Here is a 19,515-nt window from a genome sequence, read left to right on the forward strand (position 1 = left end):
GAGAGAGAGGACCGAGTCTGTGTAGCTGTAAAATTAGTCTGAAAGTGTTGCAGTGGCATTGTATATGCAGAAAGAGCAGAGAGCGCAGAGAGGGCTGAACACAATACTTCAGGGAGATTGAACTCACTCTTACCCTTTGCTGCTTTTGGTGGAAATAACCTATTTGCTATGTAACCATGTCATAAACACAAATACACTGCTTTGTTCTCAGTTGAAGCAGGCAACCAAATTCAACCTCTACCAAAATACCTCAGTAGGAATCAGACATAGACCACAATGATAAAATCATTATATTTCTCAATGAATTGACCTAATTACAGTTCCTCTACCTACATATTGCATATAAGTGAAGCACCCAGGTGTGTACAACTTGCTTACGTAACATGACTCTGTCATCAATAAGTGCTTTGAGAGACTAGTCAAGGATCATATCACCTCCACCCTAACAGCCACCCTAGACCCACTTCAATTTGTTTACCGCCTCAATAAATCCACAGACGATGCAATCGCCATCGCACTGCCCTATCCCATCTGGACAAGAGGAATGCCTATGTAAGAATGCTGTTCATTGACTATAGCTCACAATTCAACACCATAGTACCCTCCAAGCTCATCATTAAGCTCGAGGCCCTGGGCCTGAACCCCGCCTTGTGGAACTGGGTCCTGGACTTCCTGACGGGCCGCCCCCAGGTGGTGAAGGGAGAAAACATCACCTCCACTCTGCTGATCCTCAACACTGGGGCCCAACAAAGGTGCATGCTCAGCCTTCTCCTGTACACCCTGTTCACCCATGACTGCGGGGCCATGCACGCCTCCAACTCAATCATCAAGTTTGCAGACGATACAACAGTAGTAGGTTTGATTACCAACGATGACGAAACAGCCTACAGGGAGGAGGTGAGGGCTCTGGGAGTGTGGTGCCTGTAAAACAACCTCTCATTCAACGTCAACAAAACAAAGGAGATGATCGTGGACTTCAGGAAACAGCAGAGGGTGCATCCCCCCTATCTACATCGACGGGACCACCAAGTGGAAATCTTCAAGTTCCTTGGCGTACACATCACTGACAAACTGAAATGGACCACCCACACAGACAGTGTGGTGAAGAAAGAGCAACAGAGCCTCTTCAACCTCAGGAGGCTAAAGAATTTTGTTTGTCAACTAAAACCCTCACAAACTTTTACAGGTGCACAATTGAAATCATCCTGTCGGGCTGTATTACCGACTGGTACAGCAACTGCACCTCCTGAAAACGCAAGGCTCTCCAGAGAGTGGTGCAGTCTGCCCAATGCATTACCGGGGACAAACTTGGCATGACGTGTCACCAGTTTCCTGTTTTCTGGAGAGCGCGAGGAGGGATCTGGATTTGCCTTCTGATAAGCTGACGTTATGGACGACTAATATCTCTGGCTTTGATTTTATTTGATACATGTGACAATATCATCTTAAAGTATGTTTAATCAGATTATTGATTTTTTTTCGGGAGTTTTGCCGTGTTCCGTTCTCTTCCGTTTTTTTGACGATGGAGAGATTCGTGCCACTTGGCAAGTGTGCTTTCTAAATCGAGAGGGAAAAGTCCGTTCTAAAACCAAACAACGACTGTTCCCGACAAAGGACCCCTTGTACAACATTCTGATGGAAGATCAGCAAAAGTAGGACCCATTCTATGATGTTAATTCATATATCTGTCGTACATGTGAACTAGTCGTTTGCGCCCAGCTTTTGGGTACTCTCTCGCTATACCTAAGCTGGATGTCGTAATGAAGTTATTTTTAGAATTCTAACACGGCGATTGCATTAAGAACTAGTGTATCTATCATTTCCTATACAACATGTATTTTTTAGTTATGTATATGAATAGTTATTTGGTCAGAATATGTGTGTCAGAAAAAGTGTCAGAAAAATATCCGGACGTTGTGGGAAAAATATGCTACGTTAGCACAATGTATAACCACTGATTTCAGCTCTAAATATGCAAATTTTTGAACAAAACATAAGTGTATGTATAACCTGATGTTATAGGACTGTCATCTGATGAAGTTTATCAAGGTTAGTCAAAAATTATATATCTTGCTGGTTTATTCGCTATCGCTAACGTGCCTATTGCTATCGCTAACGTGCCTTGATGAATGAATGCGGTAGTGTGGTAGGCTATTGTAGTAAGTTAATATAATGCTATATTGTGTTTTCGCTGTAAAACACTTAAAAAATCGGAAATATTGGCTGGATTCACAAGATGTTTGTCTTTAATTTGCTGTACACCATCGATTTTTCAGAAATGTTTTATGATGAGTATTTAGGTATTTGACGTTGGTGTCTGTAAATATTCTGTCTGCTTTCGGTGCAATTTCTGATTGTAGCTGCAATGTAAACTATGATTTATACCTGAAATATGCAAATTTTTCGAACAAAACATAGATTTATTGAATAACATGTTATAAGACTGTCATCTGATGAAGTTGTTTGTTGGTTAGTTTGGTTGGTTCTTGGTTAGTTAGGTTGGCTTTATGCATGCTACCTGTGCTGTGAAAAATGTCTGTCCTTTTTTGTATTTGGTGGTGAGCTAACATAAATATATGTGGTGTTTTCGCTGTAAAACATTAAAAAAATCGGACATGTTGACTGGATTTACAAGATGTGTATCTTTCATTTGCTGTATTGGACTTGTCTAAAAGTAAAAGTCTAAACTAAACAAAAACATTACAAAAAAACTAATATTTTTAGCTTTGTATGATCTTTTACCAGATCTAATGTGTTATATTCTCCTACATTCAATTCACATTTTCACAAACTTTAAAGTTTCTTTCAAATGGTATGAAGAATATGCATATCCTTGCTTCAGGTCCTGAGCTACAGGCAGTTAGATTTGGGTATGTCATTTTAGGTGAAAATGGAAAAAAAGGGTCCGATCTTAAGAGGATTGGAACACTAGTCACTTTAATAATGTTTACATATCTGGCATTACTCATCTCATATGTATATACTGTATTCTATGCTATTCTACTGTATCTTAGTCCGTTCCGCTCGGACATCGCTCGTCCATATGTATTTCGCTACACCCGCAATAACATCTGCTAATCACGTGTGTGACCAATAAAATTTGATTTGATTTGAGTTCCTTTGCAGTCTCTCAGGTCTCCTCTTAACTCATCAGTTGGCTGAGTAAGCCCTGCTTAGAAAGAGAAAGAGAGAGAAGGAGAGAGAGGTGGGTGACTGCACCATGCTCTCTCCTTGCCACCATCCCCTCCCCTCATTTGATTTCCTCCTCCCTCCCTCCTCCCCTCCTTTTCTTCTGTGTGTGTTTTTAATTTATGCCCGGCATACTAACCACTCAATACTGGCAGTGTCTGCAGTGCTGGAGATAGCTGATAATGAGAAGAGGTTCCCCCTTTATCTCTTTTCTTCTGCCCCCCATTATCTGCTCTCAGTCTATACGCGCGCAGTTACCTTACCAGCCGATAACGCCCAAAAGGCAACCAGCACTGATGAGCTTTCTATATAGTGCAGCGGGCACAATGCCCCTATCGGGAGAGCAGACCTCTGGAGAAAAAAATGAGAGGAAAGCGAGAGAGTGAAAGAGAGAAGGAGGAAGTGAGAGAGAGAGAGAGGGACAGAGAGAGAGAGACACAGACAGAGAGAGAGAGAGAGAGAGAGAGAGAGACACAGACAGAGAGAGAGAGACACAGAGAGAGAGAGACACAGAGAGAGAAACACATAGAGAGAGAGACACAGAGAGAGAGAGACACATAGAGAGAGAGAAGGACAGACAAGCAGGGCCGGCTTGCTCTGAATATCCTGTGAATTTACAACGGCTGCCCCCTCGAAACACGACTTCTCACACGCTTGATTCTCTCCCAGCTGCTGCAGTTTCTTATCTCCCCTCTTCCCTCTTCTGCCTGTAAGATAACAATAATTCTTCTCCATGGTGTATCCCCCCCCCTCACCCCACCCCACACACACACTCACACCATTCTCCACACCCCTTCTATCCTCAATCCCCCTACCTCCCCATATACATACATGCAACACTATGACCGCCTCCACACACACACACTTCATTGACACCACACAAACACACACAGACACGCACAAACACACACACACACACACACTCCCCCCACCACCACCAGAGAAGCCTCTGCGAAGGAAATGCTGGAAAACGTCTTTCTGTTAAGTCAAGATTAATGGTTAATACTACAATCGGCCGGCCCTCTTTGTGAGAAGAGGGGAGAAAGGGAAGAGAGCAAGAAAGAAGGGGAATGGAGGGAAAAAAGGGGGGGGAAATCGAGTATTCAAGTCGAGATTTTTTTTATCAGTTGTTCAACATTTAAAACTGTAAATTTTGCCTCTTTCACTTAGGTTTTTTCTCTCCTTCTGAATGTGGCTGCTGCCCGGAGTGTTGAAGCCAGATAAAAGAATTAGTGGCTGCACAGAGGGACCGGGCCGCTAAGTACAGCTGCGAATTAGAATGTCTATCTCTGTCGCTCTTGGCTCATCCGTTCCAGCCAGCCAGGCTCCGAGCTCGTAAACAATTTAATCTTTTCACTACGGTGTGGGGGGAGGGGGGGAATGAGAACTAGAGGAGAGAAGTAAAAAAAAAATAAGAGCTGTGGACATTGCTTCTCCTCACCTCTTCCTCTCAGTAGCTTCTCCTTTAAACAAATAACCTGATGCCAACATTTGTAAGGTGCTCTGAGATTGAATCTGCTTTCTTTTGTCTCTGACGTCCTCAGCCTCTCGCTCTTTTTCTTATTCAATACTCTTTTTTTCTCTTCTGTTTCCAGCATCTTGCAATTGAAGATGTGCCACAGCTTCAGCGCCAGGGCCTATTTTGAAGATGTAATATAATTCATAGCCTGCCAGAGCACACGTACGCACGCACGCACGCACGCACGCACCACGCACACACACACACACACACACACACACACACACACACACACACACACACACACACACACACACACACACACACACACACACACACACACACACACACGCACACACACACAAACACACATATATTTTGGATTCCTCCATAGCGCCTGGTCAAAAGAGACATGCTATATCCACAGCCATCGGGTTTCTGTGAACTTCAACCAATCCTTAATAATGCCAATGTATCTTCATTTACATGAAAGGGAAAGAAGTTACACTGAAGATGTATTTATGTTTGACGTTTGCATTAAATTGGCATTTTAATTTCAGAGAAAACGGGGAGAGAGAATGGAATAGAGAGAGAGATAGAGAGAGAGAGGGAGAGATAGAGAGAGAAAGAAATGGTGTTTGAATTGAAGAGAAAAAGAGAGAGTGAAGGACGTGATAGGGATCAGAGGGTTGAGGGGCAAGCCCCCAAGCGCCCTGAATAGGGAGATAACACCCTGCTTTTGAATGCCTGGAGTTATGACTAAAACATAAATGTTATTCACACACACACACACACACACACACAGACACACACACACACACACACACACACACACACACACACACACACACACACACACACACACACACACACACACACACACACACACAGGAAGTCAGTCTCCAAGTCGCAGAGTTTCTACAGACACACTTGGGTTCAAACCCCATACAGAGGAGTGTGTGTGTGTATTTCAACTTTCAAGTTTTAATGTCACATTCACAAGTACAGTGAAATGCATTTCTTGCAAACTCAAAACCCAACAATGCAATAATCAATAACAATGTAATACTAGGGAGAACGAGAAATAAGAAGAAATATGTAGAACAGAATAAGTAAGCATACTATATACAGGGTGAGTTCCAGTGCCATATTTACAATGTGCAGGGATACTGGAGCGATGGAGGTAGATATTTATAGGGGTAAGGTGACTAGGCATTAGGATATAAAATGAACAGAGATGCAGCAGCTTGTATGTGAGTGGGTGTGCGCACGTGTGTGTGTGTATGTGTGTGTGTGTGCGTGTTTCTTTGTTTGGTTTTACTATCCTTGTGGGGACCAGAAGTCTTCACAAGGATAGTAAAACAAGGAAAATTTAGGCAAGTGGGGACATTTCACGGGTCCCCATTAAAAAAAAGGCTATTTTAGGCTTAGGGGTTAGGGTTCCAATAAGTGTTAGAATTAGGGTTAGGGGTTAAGGTTAGGTTTATGGTTCTGGTTTAGGGAAATTAGGATTTTGAATGGGAATTAATTGTGCCAATGTATCTTAATTTACATGAAATGGAAAAAAGTAATTCTGAAGTTTTATTTACAGTATGTCTGATGCTACGTTTGCATTAAATTAGCATTTTAATTTGAGAGAAAATGGGGAGGGGGAGTGTTTGATTTAAAGAGAGAAGGTAAGAGAGAGAGGGGAACGAAAGAGAAAGACAGAGGGTGTTTGAATTTAAGAGAAAAGTTGAGAGAAAGGGGCTTGATAGGGATCAGAGGGTTGAAGGGCAAGCCCCCAAGCACCATGAGTAGGGAGATAACACCATGCATGGAGTTATTCACTCTTATTCACTCACACACACACTCACACACACACACACACACACACACACACACACACACACACACACACACGCACACACACACACACATCAAACACACACACACACACACACACACACACACACACACACACACACACACAGACAGGAAGTCATTGTCTCCAAGTCGCAGAACATCTAAAGACACGCTGCTGTTTTGTACAGTAAACAAATAAACAAAAGCTAAGATATAAAACACTATATATAAAGACATAAAACACTTTCAACAACTACTTCTCAGATAGAGTTCAGTGTTTTAAATCGGGGGGCCTGTTGTCCGGACCTCTGGCAGTCTCTATGGGGATGCCACAGGGTTCAATTCTCGGGCCGACTCTTTTCTCTGCATATATCAATGATGTCGCTCTTGCTGCTGGTGATTCTCTGACCCACCTCTACGCAGACGACACCATTCTGTATACATCTGGCCCTTCCCTCTTTGGACACTGTATTAACAAACCTCCAGACGAGCTTCAATGCCATACAACACTCCTTCCATGGCCTCAAACTGCTCTTAAATGCAAGTAAAACTAAACCTCTGCTGTTTTCAATCAAGATCTCAGCGATCACTGCCTCATTGCCTGCATCCGTAACGGGTCTGCAACCAAACGACCACCCCTCATCACTGTCAAACGCTCCCTAAAACACTTCTGCGAGCAGGCCTTTCTAATCGACCTGGCCGGGATATCCTGGAATGACATTGACCTCATCCCGTCAGTAAATGATGCCTGGCTATTCTTTAAAAGTGCTTTCCTCACCATCTTAAATAAGCATGCCCCATTCAAAAAAATGTAGAACTAGGAATAGATATAGTCCTTAGTTCATTCCAGACCTGTCTGCCTTTGACCAGCACAAAAACATCCTGTGGCGTTCTGCATTAGCATCGAATAGCCCGCGTGATATGCAACTTTTCAGGGAAGTTAGGAACAAATATACGCAGGCAGTTAGGAAAGCTCAGGCTAGCTTTTTCAAACAGAAATGTGCATCCTGTAGTACTAACTCAAAAAAGTTGTGGGACACTGTAAAGTCCATGGAGAATAAGAGCACCTCCTCCCAGCTGCCCACTGCTCTGAGGCTAGGAAACACTGTCACCACCGATAAATCCACTATAATTGAGAATTTCAATAAGCATTTCTCTACGGCTGGCCATGCTTTCCACCTGGCTACCCCTACCCCGGTCAACTGCCCGGCACCCTCCACAGCAACCCGCCAAAGCCCCCACCATTTCTCCTTCACCCAAATCCAGATAGCTGATGTTCTAAAAGAGCTGCAAAATCTGGACCCCTACAAATCAGCCGGGCTAGACAATCTGGACCCTCTCTTTCTAAAATTATCTGCCGAAATTGTTGCAACCCCTATTACAAGCCTGTTCAACGTCTCTTTGGTTTCGTCTGAGATTCCCAAAGATTGGAAAGTCATCCCCCTCTTCAAAGGGGGTGACAGTCTAGACCCAAACTGCCACAGACCTATATCTATCTTACCCTGTCTTTCTAAGGTCTTCGAAAGCAGAGTTAATAAACAGATTGCCGACCATTTCGAATCCCATCGTACCTTCTCCGCTATGCAATCTGGTTTCAGAGCTGGTCATGGGTGCACCTCAGCCATGCTCAAGGTCCTAAACGACATCATAACCGCCATCGATAAGAGACATTACTGCGCAGCCGTATTCATCGACCTGGCCAAGGCTTTCGACTCTGTCAATCACTACATTCTTATTGGCAGACTCGAAAGCCTTGGTTTCTCAAATGATTGCCTCGCCTGGTTTACCAACTACTTGTCTGATAGAGTTCAGTGTGTCAAATCGAAGGGCCTGTTGTCCACACCTCTGGCAGTCTCTATGGGGGTGCCACAGGGTTCAATCCTCGGGCCGACTCTCTTCTCTTTATACTGTACATCAATGATGTTGCTCTTGCTGCTGGTGATTCTCTGATACACCTCTACGCAGACGACACCATTCTGTATACTCCTGGCCCCTCTTTGTAACTGTGTTAACTAACCTCCAGACGAGCTTCAATGCCATACAACTCTCCTTCCGTGGCCTCCAACTGCTCTTAAATACAAGTAAAATTAAATACATGCTATTCAACCGATCACTGCCCGCACCTGCTCGCCCGTCTAGCATCACTACTCTGGACGGCTCTGACTTATACGTGGACAACTACAAATACCTAGGTGTCTGGTTAGACTGTAAACTCTCCTTCCAGACTCACATTAAGCATTTCCAATCCAAAATTAAATCTAGAATTGGCTTCCTATATTGCAACAAAGCATCCTTCACTCATGCTGCCAAACATACCCTCGTAAAACTGACCATCCTGCCAATCCTCGACTTTGGTGATGTCATCTATGAAATAGCCTCCAACACTCTACTCAACAAACTGGATGCAGTCTATCACAGTGCCATCCGTTTTGTCACCAAAGCCCCATATACTACCCACCACGCTCTCGTTGGTTGGCCCTCACTTCATATTCGTCGCCAAACCCACTGGCTACAGGTTATCTACAAGTCTCTGCTAGGTAAAGCCCCGCCTTATCTCAGCTCACTGGTCACCATAGCAGCACCCACTCGTAGCACACGCTCCAGCAGGTATATCTCACTGGTCACCCCCAAAGCCAATTCCTCCTTTGGTCGTCTTTCCTTCCAGTTCTCTGCTGCCAATGACTGGAACGAACTGCAAAAATCTCTGAAGCTGCAAACACTTATCTCCCTCACTAGCTTTAAGCACCAGCTGTCAGAGCAGCTCACAGATTACTGCACCTGTACATAGCCCATCTATAATTTAGCCCAAACAACTACCTCTTCCCCTACTGTATTTATTTATTTTGCTCTTTTGCAACCCATTATTTATATTTCTACTTTGCACATTCTTCCACTGCAAATCTACCATTCCAGTGTTTTACTTGCTATATTGTATTTACCTCGCCACCATGGCCTTTTTTTTGCCTTTACCTCCCTTATCTCACCTCATTTGCTCACATTGTATATATACTTATTTTTCTACTGTATTATTGACTGTATGTTTTGTTTATTCCATATGTAACTCTGTGTTGTTGTATGTGACGAATTGCTATGCTTTATATTGGCCAGGTCGCAGTTGCAAATGAGAACTTGTTCTCAACTAGCCTACCTGGTTAAATAAAGGTGAAATAAAAATAAAAACTACTCTGGACGGTTCTGACTTAGAATATGTGGACAGCTACAAATACCTAGGTGTCTGGTTAGACTGTAAACTCTCTATCCAGACTCACATTAAGCATCTCCAATCCAAAATTAAATCTAGAATCAGCTTCCTATTTCGCAAAAAGAGCCTCAATCAATTATGCTGCTAAACATACCCTCGTAAAACTGACTATCCTACCGATCCTTGACTTCGGCAATGTAATTTAAAAAATAACCTCCAACACTCTACTCAACAAATTGGATGCAGTCTATCACAGTGCCATCCGTTTTGTCACCAAAGCCCCATATACTACCCACCACCGTGACCTGTATGCTCTCGTTTTCTGGCCCTCACTTCATATTCGTCGCCAAAACCAATGGCTCCAGGTCATCTATAAGTCTTCGCTAGGTAAAGCCTCGACTTATCTCAGCTCACTGATCATCATAGCAACACCCACCCGTAGCACGCACTCCAGCAGGTATATTTCACTGGTCATCCTCAAAGCCAATTTCTCCTTTGGCCGCCTTTCTTTCCAGCTCTCTGCTGCCAGTGACTGGAACGAATAGCAAACATCACTGAAGCTTGGAGACTTATATCTCCCTCACTAACTTTAAGCATCAGCTGTCAGAGCAGCTTACCGATCATTGCACCTGTACACAGCCCATCTGTAAATAGCCCATCCAACTACCTCATCCCCATATTGTTATATATTGTTGCTCTTTTGCACCCCAGTATCTCTACTTGCACATCATCATCTGCACATCTATCACTCTAGTGTTAATGCTAAATTGTAATTATTTCGCCAATATAGCCTATTTATTGCCTTAACTCCCTAATCTTACTACATTTGCACACGATGTATATAGATTATTTTCTACTGTGTTATTGACTGTACGTTTGTTTATCCTGTAATAGCTGTCGCTTTCCTCATCCTCAGATGAGGTGAGGAGAGAAGGATCTTCTGACCAAAATGCGGAGTCTGGGAAATATGCCATCTTTATTTTATAACGAACACCGATGACAACGAAAACAAACACTTTCAAAACTTACAAAATAACAAACGAAGTAGAACGGAACCTGAACATAAACTCACATAACAAACGTAAACTCACGGACAGGAACGTTACATCGAAACACACGAACAGCCAAACAGTCCCGTAAGTGAAACACATCGACAACGACGAAGACATCACAGGAGACAATCACCCACAAACACACAGTGATAATGCCCTACCTAAATATGACTCTTGATTAGAGGAAAATGCAAACCACCTGCCTCTAATCAAGAGCCATACCAGGCAAACCGAAACCAACATAGAAACAGGTAACATAGACTGCCCACCCAAAACACATGCCCTGACCAAAAACACATAAAAACTAACATAAATAGGTCAGGACTGTTACAGTACCCCCCCCCCAAGGTGCGAACGCCGGGCGCACCAGCACAAAGTCCAGGGGAGGGTCCGGGTGGGCAGTTGACCACGGTGGTGGTTCCGGTTCCGGACGCTGTCCCCATACCACCATAGTCACTCCCCTCTTCTGTCTACCCCTACCACTGACCACCCAAACATTACCTTCCCCTAAATAATCAGCTAGCACCGGAACAAGGGGCAGCACCGGGACAAGGGGTAGCACCGGGACAAGGGGCAGCACAAAAACAAGGGGCAGCACCAGGATAAGGACCATCACTGGAATAAGGGGCAGCACCGGGACAAGGGGCAGCACCGGGACAAGGGGCAGCACCGGGACAAGGGGCAGCACCGGGACAAGGGGCAGCACCGGGACAAGGGGCAGCACCGGGACAAGGGGCAGCACCGGGACAAGGGGCAGCACCGGGACAAGGGGCAGCACCGGGACAAGGGGCAGCACCGGGACAAGGGGCAGCACCGGGACAAGGGGCAGATCCCGGCTGAAGGACTCTGGCAGGTCCTGTTTGGACGGCTCTGGCAGGTCCATGCTGGCTGACGGCTCTCGACGCTCATGGCAGACTGACGGCTCTCTACGCTCATGGCAGGCTGACGGCTCTCGACGCTCATGGCAGGCTGACGGCTCTCGACGCTCATGGCAGGCTGACGGCTCTCGACGCTCATGGCAGGCTGACGGCTCTCGACGCTCATGGCAGGCTGACGGCTCTCGACGCTCATGGCAGGCTGACGGCTCACGACACTCATGGCAGGCTGACGGCTCACGACGCTCATGGCGCTCTGACGGCTCTGGCTGCTCATGGCTCTCTGACGGCTCTGGCTGCTCATGGCTCACTGACGGCTCTGGCTGCTCATGGCTCTTTGACGGCTCTGGCTGCTCATGGCTCACTGACGGCTCTGGCTGCTCATGGCTCACTGACGGCTCTGGCTGCTCATGGCTCACTGACGGCTCTGGCTGCTCATGGCTCACTGACGGCTCTGGCAGATCCTGTCTGGTTAGCGGCTCTGGCAGATCCTGTCTGGTTGGCGGCTCTGGCAGATCCTGTCTGGTTGGCGGCTCTGGCAGATCCTGTCTGGTTGGCGGCTCTGGCAGATCCTGTCTGGTTGGCGGCTCTGGCAGATCCTGTCTGGTTGGCGGCTCTGGCAGATCCTGTCTGGCTGACGGCTCTAGCGGCTCCTGTCTGGCTGATGGCTCTAGCGGCTCCTGTCTGGCTGACGGCTCTGTAGGCTCATGGCAGACGGGCGGCTTTGCAGGCTCATGGCAGACGGGCGGCTTTGCAGGCTCCTGGCAGACGGATGGCTCAGATGGCGCTGGGAAGACGGATGGCTCAGATGGCGCTGGGAAGACAGATGGCTCAGATGGCGCTGGGGAGACGGATGGCTCAGATGGCGCTGGGGAGACGGATGGCTCAGATGGCGCTGGGGAGACGGATGGCTCTGGCCGGATATGGCGCACTGTAGACCTGGTGCGTGGTGCCGGAACTGGAGGCACCGTGCTAATGATAAGCACCTTCCTACTAGTGCGGGGAGCAGAGACAGGGCACACTGAACTCTCAAAGCGTACTCTATACCTGGTGCGTGGTACCGGCACTGGTGGCACCTGGCTGAGGGCACGCACCTCAGGACTAGTACGGGGAGAAGTGACAGTGTGTACAGGACTTGGGAGACGCACAGGTGGCTTAGTGCGTGGGGCCGGAACTGGAGGCACCGAACTGGATACACGCACTATAAGGAGAGTGCGTGGAGGAGGAACAGGGCTCTGGAAATGCACTGGTAGCCTAGTGCGTAATATAGGCACTGTAGGTACTAGGCTGGGGCGGGGAGGTGGCGCCGGAAATACCGGACCGTGCAGGCGTACTGGCTCTCTTGAGCATTGAGCCTGCCCAACCTTACCTGGTTGAATGCTCCCGGTCGCCCTGCCAGTGCGGCGAGGTGGAATAGCCCGCACTGGGCTATGCAGGCGAACCGGGGAAACCATGCGTAAGGCAGGTGCCATGTATGCCGGCCCGAGGAGACGCACTGGAGACCAGACGCGTTGAGCCGGCCTCATGACACCTGGCTCAATGCCCAATCTAGCCCTACCAGTGCGGGGAGGTGGAATAACCCGCACTGGGCTATGCACACGTACAGGAGACACCGTGCGCTCTACTGCGTAACACGGTGTCTGCCCGTACTCCCGCTCTCCACGGTTAGCCTGGGAAGTGGGCGCAGGTCTCCTACCTGCCCTTGGCCCACAACCCCTTAGCCCCCCCCCAAGAATTTTTTGGGAATTACTCACGGGCTTTTCGGGCTTCCGTGCAAGACGCGTCCCCTCATAACTCCGGTTCTTCACTCCAGTAGCCTCTGCTCTCCTCAGTGCCTCCACCTGTTCCCATGGGAGGCGATCCCTTCCAGCCAGGATCTCCTCCCATGTGTAGCAACCTTTACCGTCCAATACATCGTCCCAAGTCCATTCCTCCTTCTTGCGCTGTCCCTTTCTCCTTTGACTCCGCTGCTTGGCTCTGGGTTGGTGGGTGATTGTCTCCTGTGATGTCTTCGTTATGTTAGATGTATTCACTTTTGGAGCTGTTTGGCTGTTCGTTCGTTTCGATGTCCGTTCCTGTTCGTGAGTTTACGTTTGTCCATGTAAGTTTATGTTCAGGTTGCGTGTACGTCGTTTTTTCTTATTTTGTAGTTTGTTGAAAGTGTTTTGTTTGTTTTTCGTGTCATCAGTTATCGTTGTAAATAAATAAAGATGGCATATTTCCCAGACTCCGCATTTTGGTCAGAAGATCCTTCTCTCCTCACCTCATCTGAGGATGAGGAAAGCGACAGCTATGACATATCCCATGTGTAACTCTGTGTAGTTTTTGTCGCACTGCTTTGCTTTATCTTGGCCAGGTCGCAGTTGTAAATGAGAACTTGTTCTCAACTGGCCTACCTGGTTAATGGTGAAATACATTTTTTTAAATTAAATACGTTTACCCTACATCTGACATACAGTGCATTCGGAAAGTATTCAGACCTCTTGACCTTTTCCACATTTTGTTACGATACAGGCTTATTCTAAAATGGATGAAATAGTTTTTTCCCCTCATTAATCTAGACACAATAACCCATAATGACAAAGTGAAAACAGTTTTCTGAAATCTTTGCAAATGTATAAAAAAATACAGAAATACCTTATTTCAGTATTCATACCTTTTGCTATGAGACTCGGAATTGAGCTCAGGTGCATCCTGTTTCCATTGATCATCCTTGAGATGTTTCTACAACTTGATTGGCAGTGGTGGGACCAAGTCATTGTTTTACAAGTCACAAGTAAGTCTCGAGTTTTAGCATTCAAGTCCCAAGTCAAGTTCCAAGTCAAGACAGGTAAGTCCGAGTCATGTCTCAAGTCCTAAACTTTGAGTTTCGAGTCCTAAACAAGTCATAATGTGCTCTTCACCAAATGTAATACTCTTGTTAAAAGTATGAAATGGTAAGTTATTATATTACATTTACGCAAATCATGAATGCTATAAAAAAATATATATATTATTACTTTCCAAATAAACATTATATTTCCTTGGAAATACATGGGTAGCCATGAGAAAGATCCCTCCATAGTGATCGACTATTAAGGATCACTATGGGGCGCAATCGGGCGATGTTGGCTTGTACACAATCGCCCAACCTTAACACACACACACACACACACACACACACACACACACACACACACACACACACACACACACACACACACACACACACACACACACACACACTCTCTGTGTGTGGTTACAGTAGGCTAACGTATGTTAATGGTTTTAGAAACATTAGTAACATCAGGCAGGATTTAGGCTACCAACTGCCTAGCCAGTTGTAGCTCAATCTTGGGTGCAATGATCACGTTCCCGCACTGACTAACTGTGTTGAGGCTCATTGATTTAATGTTACGTTAGCCTACATGCTAACCAAGCAAAGTTATATATGGCTATATTAGCCACGACTTATCGTTCTTTGTGTAGCTTCAAATATTGAACAAAGTTGGAAGTTGTTACGCCTCTGTCTGTAATTTTCTTCCTGCATGTTTTGCAAGTTGCAATTCGTTTTTTGTTGACTACAGCGTAGTCTTTATATCTTTCCAAGGGCTCCGACTAAATTCACCCACCGACATTCCTCTGCAATGCCATGCGCAACTTTTTCTCAGCTGGCACAATTTGAATGGCTTCAAACTGTAATCTGTTAACTAGGATAGGGGGCAGCATTTTCACGTTTGGATGAAAAGCATACCCAAATTCAACTGCCAGCTACTCATCCCCCAGAAGATAAGATATGCATATTGTTGGTAGATTTGGATAGAAAACACTCTGAAGTTTTTAAAACTGTTTGAATCATGTCTGTGAGTATAACAGAATTTATTCAGCAGGCAAAACCCAGAGGACAAATCATTCAGATTTGTTTTTTTTGAGGTCACTCTCTTTTCAATGAGTTTCATTGGGAAACCAGATTTCTAAGGGACCTGCTTCCAGTTCCTACCGTTTCCACTGGATGTCAACAGTCTTGAGAAATTGGTTGAGGTAATTCCTTTGTGTAATGAAGAAGTACGGCCATCTTGAACGAGAGTCACATGAAGTGTCCTGTTAGATAGAAGCGCGTGACCAGAAAGCTATAGTTGGTTTTAATCCTGTATTGAACACAGATCATCCCGTCTTCAATTTTATCGATTATTAACGTAAAAAAATACCTAAAGTTGTATTACAAAAGTAGTTAGACATTGTTTGGCAAAGTTTACAGGTAACCTTTGAGATATTTTGTAGTCACGTTTGAGCAAGTTGGAACCGGTGTTTTTCTGGATCAAACGCGCTAAATAAAATTGACATTTTGGATATATATCGATGGAATTAATCGAACAAAAGGACCATTTGTGATGTTAATGGGACATATTGGAGTGCCAACAACAGAAGCTTGTCAAAGGTAAGGCATGAATTATATTTTATTTCTGCGTTTTGTGTCGCGCCTGCAGGGTTGAAATATGCTTCTCTGTCTTTGTTTACTATTGTGCTATCCTCAGATAATAGCATCGTTTGCTTTCGCCGAAAAGCCTATTTGAATTCTGACATGTTGGCTGGATTCAAACCCAGTGTAGCTTTAATTTGGTATCTTTCATGTGTGATTTAATGAAAGTTAGATTTTTATAGTAATTTTCATAGTAATGAATTTGAATTTGGCGCTCTGCATTTTCTCTGGCTTTTTGCCAAGTGAGACAGTAGCGTCCCGCCTAAACTCAGATTTTTGGATATAAATATGAACTTTACCGAACAAGACATACATGTATTGTGTAACATGAAGTCCTATGAGTGTCATCTGATGAAGATCATCAAAGGTTAGTGATTAATTTTATCTCTATTTCTGCTTTTTGTTACTCCTCTCTTTGGCTGGAAAAATTGCTGTGTTTTTCTGTGGCTATGTACTGACCTAACATAATCGTTTGGTGTGCTTTCGCCGTAAATCCTTTTTGAAATCAGACATGTTGGCTGGATTCACAACAAGTGTAGCTTTAATTTGGTGTCTTTCATGTGTGATTCCATCAAAGTTAGATTTTTATAGTAATATATTTGAATTTGGTGCTCTGCATTTTTACTGGCTTTTGGCCAAGTGGGATGTTAGCGTCCCACATATCCTAGAGAAGTTAAATTAAGAATTGATGTGCTGCAAACTTTTTTAATGGCATAATTTTTATATTTGGGCTTGGGGAGGGTATCAAGTCAGTTTGTCAAAAGGCTCAAGTCCAAGATGAGTCACGAGCCATTGGTGTTAAAGTCAAGGTCGAGATGCAAATCATCATATTTGTGACTCGAGTCTGACTCGAGTCCAAGTCATGTGACTTGAGTCTACACTTTTGTTGATTGAAGTCCACTGTGGTAAATTAAATTAACTGGACATGATTTGGAAAGGCACACACCTGTCTATATAAGGTCCCACAGTTGACAGTGCATGTCAGAGCAAAAACCAAGGAATTGTCCGTAGAGCTCGGAGACAGGAATGTGTCGATGCACAGGTCTGGGGAAGGGTACCAAAACATTTCTGCAGTATTGAAGGTCCCAAAGAACACAGTGGCCTCCATCATTCTTAAATGGAAAAAGAATGACTCTCAGACCATGAGAAACAAGCTTCTCTGGTCTGATGAAACCAAGATTGAACTCTTTGACCTGAAGGACAAGGGTCACGTCTGGAGGGAACCTGGCACCATCCCTACGGTGAAGCATGTTGGTGGCAGCATCATACTGTGGGGATGTTTTTCAGCAGCAGGGACGATCACGAGTCAGGATATGACCCAGATGCAGACACGATAGGCAGATAGTACAGGGGTGGGCCTCGAAACAGAAGACATACCTTCTGCCCGAGCCAATAGCGGTGAACAGCAGTCCGGTGGCAATCCGCTTGTCACGGATACCTGGATGTGGTCTTCAAAAGAGTGGCCCGGGCTCTCTTCCAGGTAGGGGTAAAACGATAGGAGAGGAAAGCGCAAGGGTGCAACTTTGGTCCTGGGCAGAACGCTGGAACAGGACGGCCCCCACTCCGACATCCGAGGCGTCGACCTCCACCACAAACTGACGGGACGGGTCCTGATGGATTAAGTTGGGGGCTGTAGTGAATCGACGTTTCAGGTCAGAGAACTCCTGGTCAGCTGCTGCAGACCACGTGATGGGAACCTTGGGATAGGTGAGTGCAAAGAGGGGGGAAGCCAGGATGCTGTAACCCCGGATGAAGTGGCGGTAGAAATGAGCAAACCCCAGGACACATTGCAACTACACTCTGGATGTGGTTTGAGGCCAATCCACCACCGCTCTCACCTTGTCTGGATCCATCTGTAAATATCCTGCAGCGATGACATATCCTAGGAAGGAGATGGTGGAGCGATGGAATTCACACTTCTCTGCTTTAATGAAAAGCTGGTTCTCCAGGAAACGCTGAAGGACTTGTCGGATGTGGAGGATGTGTTCTTCAGCTGAACAGTAATAGACAAAACACAAACCGGTTCAGCATGTTCCAGAGCACATCGTTGACCAGGGCCTGGAACCCCGCGGGAGCGTTGGTCAGTCCAAATGGCATAATTGAGTACTCATAGTGCCCGCTAGCCGTGTTAAAGGCTGTTTTCCACTCATCTCCCTCCCGTATCTGAACCAGATGGTAGGCTTTCTGACAGTCCAACTTGGAGAAGATGATCGCTTCCTGAAGAGGTTTGAAAGCCGAGGAGATGAGATGTAGAGGGTAACGTTTTTTAACCATGATGTCATTAAGACAGCTGCTGTCAATACACATGTGCAGGGTTTTGTCCTTCTTCTCCACAAAGAAGAACCTTGCGCGGGCGGGAGAGGCCTATGGACAAATTATCCCTACAGTGAGAGAGTTCTCAATGTACTCCTCCATAGCCTTGGTCTCCAGACCCAACAAGGAGTAAAGCCGCCCCCGAGGGGGTGTAGTGCCCGGGAGAAGATCAATGGTGCAGTCGTAGTGTCGATGGAGGGAGAGACGCTGCGCGGGCCTTGTTGAAGACTTCCTTAAGGTCCATGTACTTAACGGGAATGGCGGAGAGATCCGAGGCTTCTCTCAAGCCTGCAGGATCGACTTAAGAGAATGAGCATGGCAGAACGGGCTCCAAATCAGAATAGAACCAGTAGCCCAGTCAATCAGGGGTACATGTGGAGATTCTATGAGCAGGAACTGCATATACACACTGTGATTTCCTGATCGATCAAAATCGTAGTGCGGGTGACTCTTCCAATAGAGCACCCATCCAGCGCTCTGACATCCATGGAAATGGAGAGGGGGGATTGAGTGGTAATGCCCAGCTCCGTCACTAAGGTAGCATCGATAAAACTCTCATCGGCCCCAGAGTCAAAAAGCACCCAGAGTGGTCACCCCACAAAAGGGTGGCATGGAAAGTGGTGAAAGTAACAGGAGATTGGAAAAATCCCTGTATGGTTCACCAGAGTACTCGTACCTACTGATGAGCCTGGTCTTTCAATGGACACGTGGAAATATAATGTCCTGTAGTCCCGCAATACAGACAGCTCCTGGTGTTCAGTCTGCATAAACTTTCATCCGGAGACAATCGAGCTCTTCCCAGTAGCTTGGGCTCTAGAGGAGGCGAGTTGACCGCCCTCTGCGATTTCCGTGAGCACTCGGGTGACATCGGATTATCTCGGAAATGACTTTGGAGGTTTCCGGGATTCCTCAGAGGCGAGGTGGGAATCGAGGGCGAGCAATGGCGACAGGGAACAGATTCCCTCTCCCTCCTACATTTTCGAAGCCGCCCATCGATCTGGATGGTCAAGGCTATGAGGGAGTCGCGGTCCATGGGCAGCTCCCAGGCTGCGAGCTCGGGCTGCGAGCCCGGGCTTGATCACCTCCGATAATCCTTGAAGGAACATTTTTAACAATGCTTC

The sequence above is a fragment of the Salvelinus fontinalis genome, chromosome 24 (genome assembly GCF_029448725.1).
Source record: "Salvelinus fontinalis isolate EN_2023a chromosome 24, ASM2944872v1, whole genome shotgun sequence".
NCBI lineage: Eukaryota > Metazoa > Chordata > Actinopteri > Salmoniformes > Salmonidae > Salvelinus > Salvelinus fontinalis.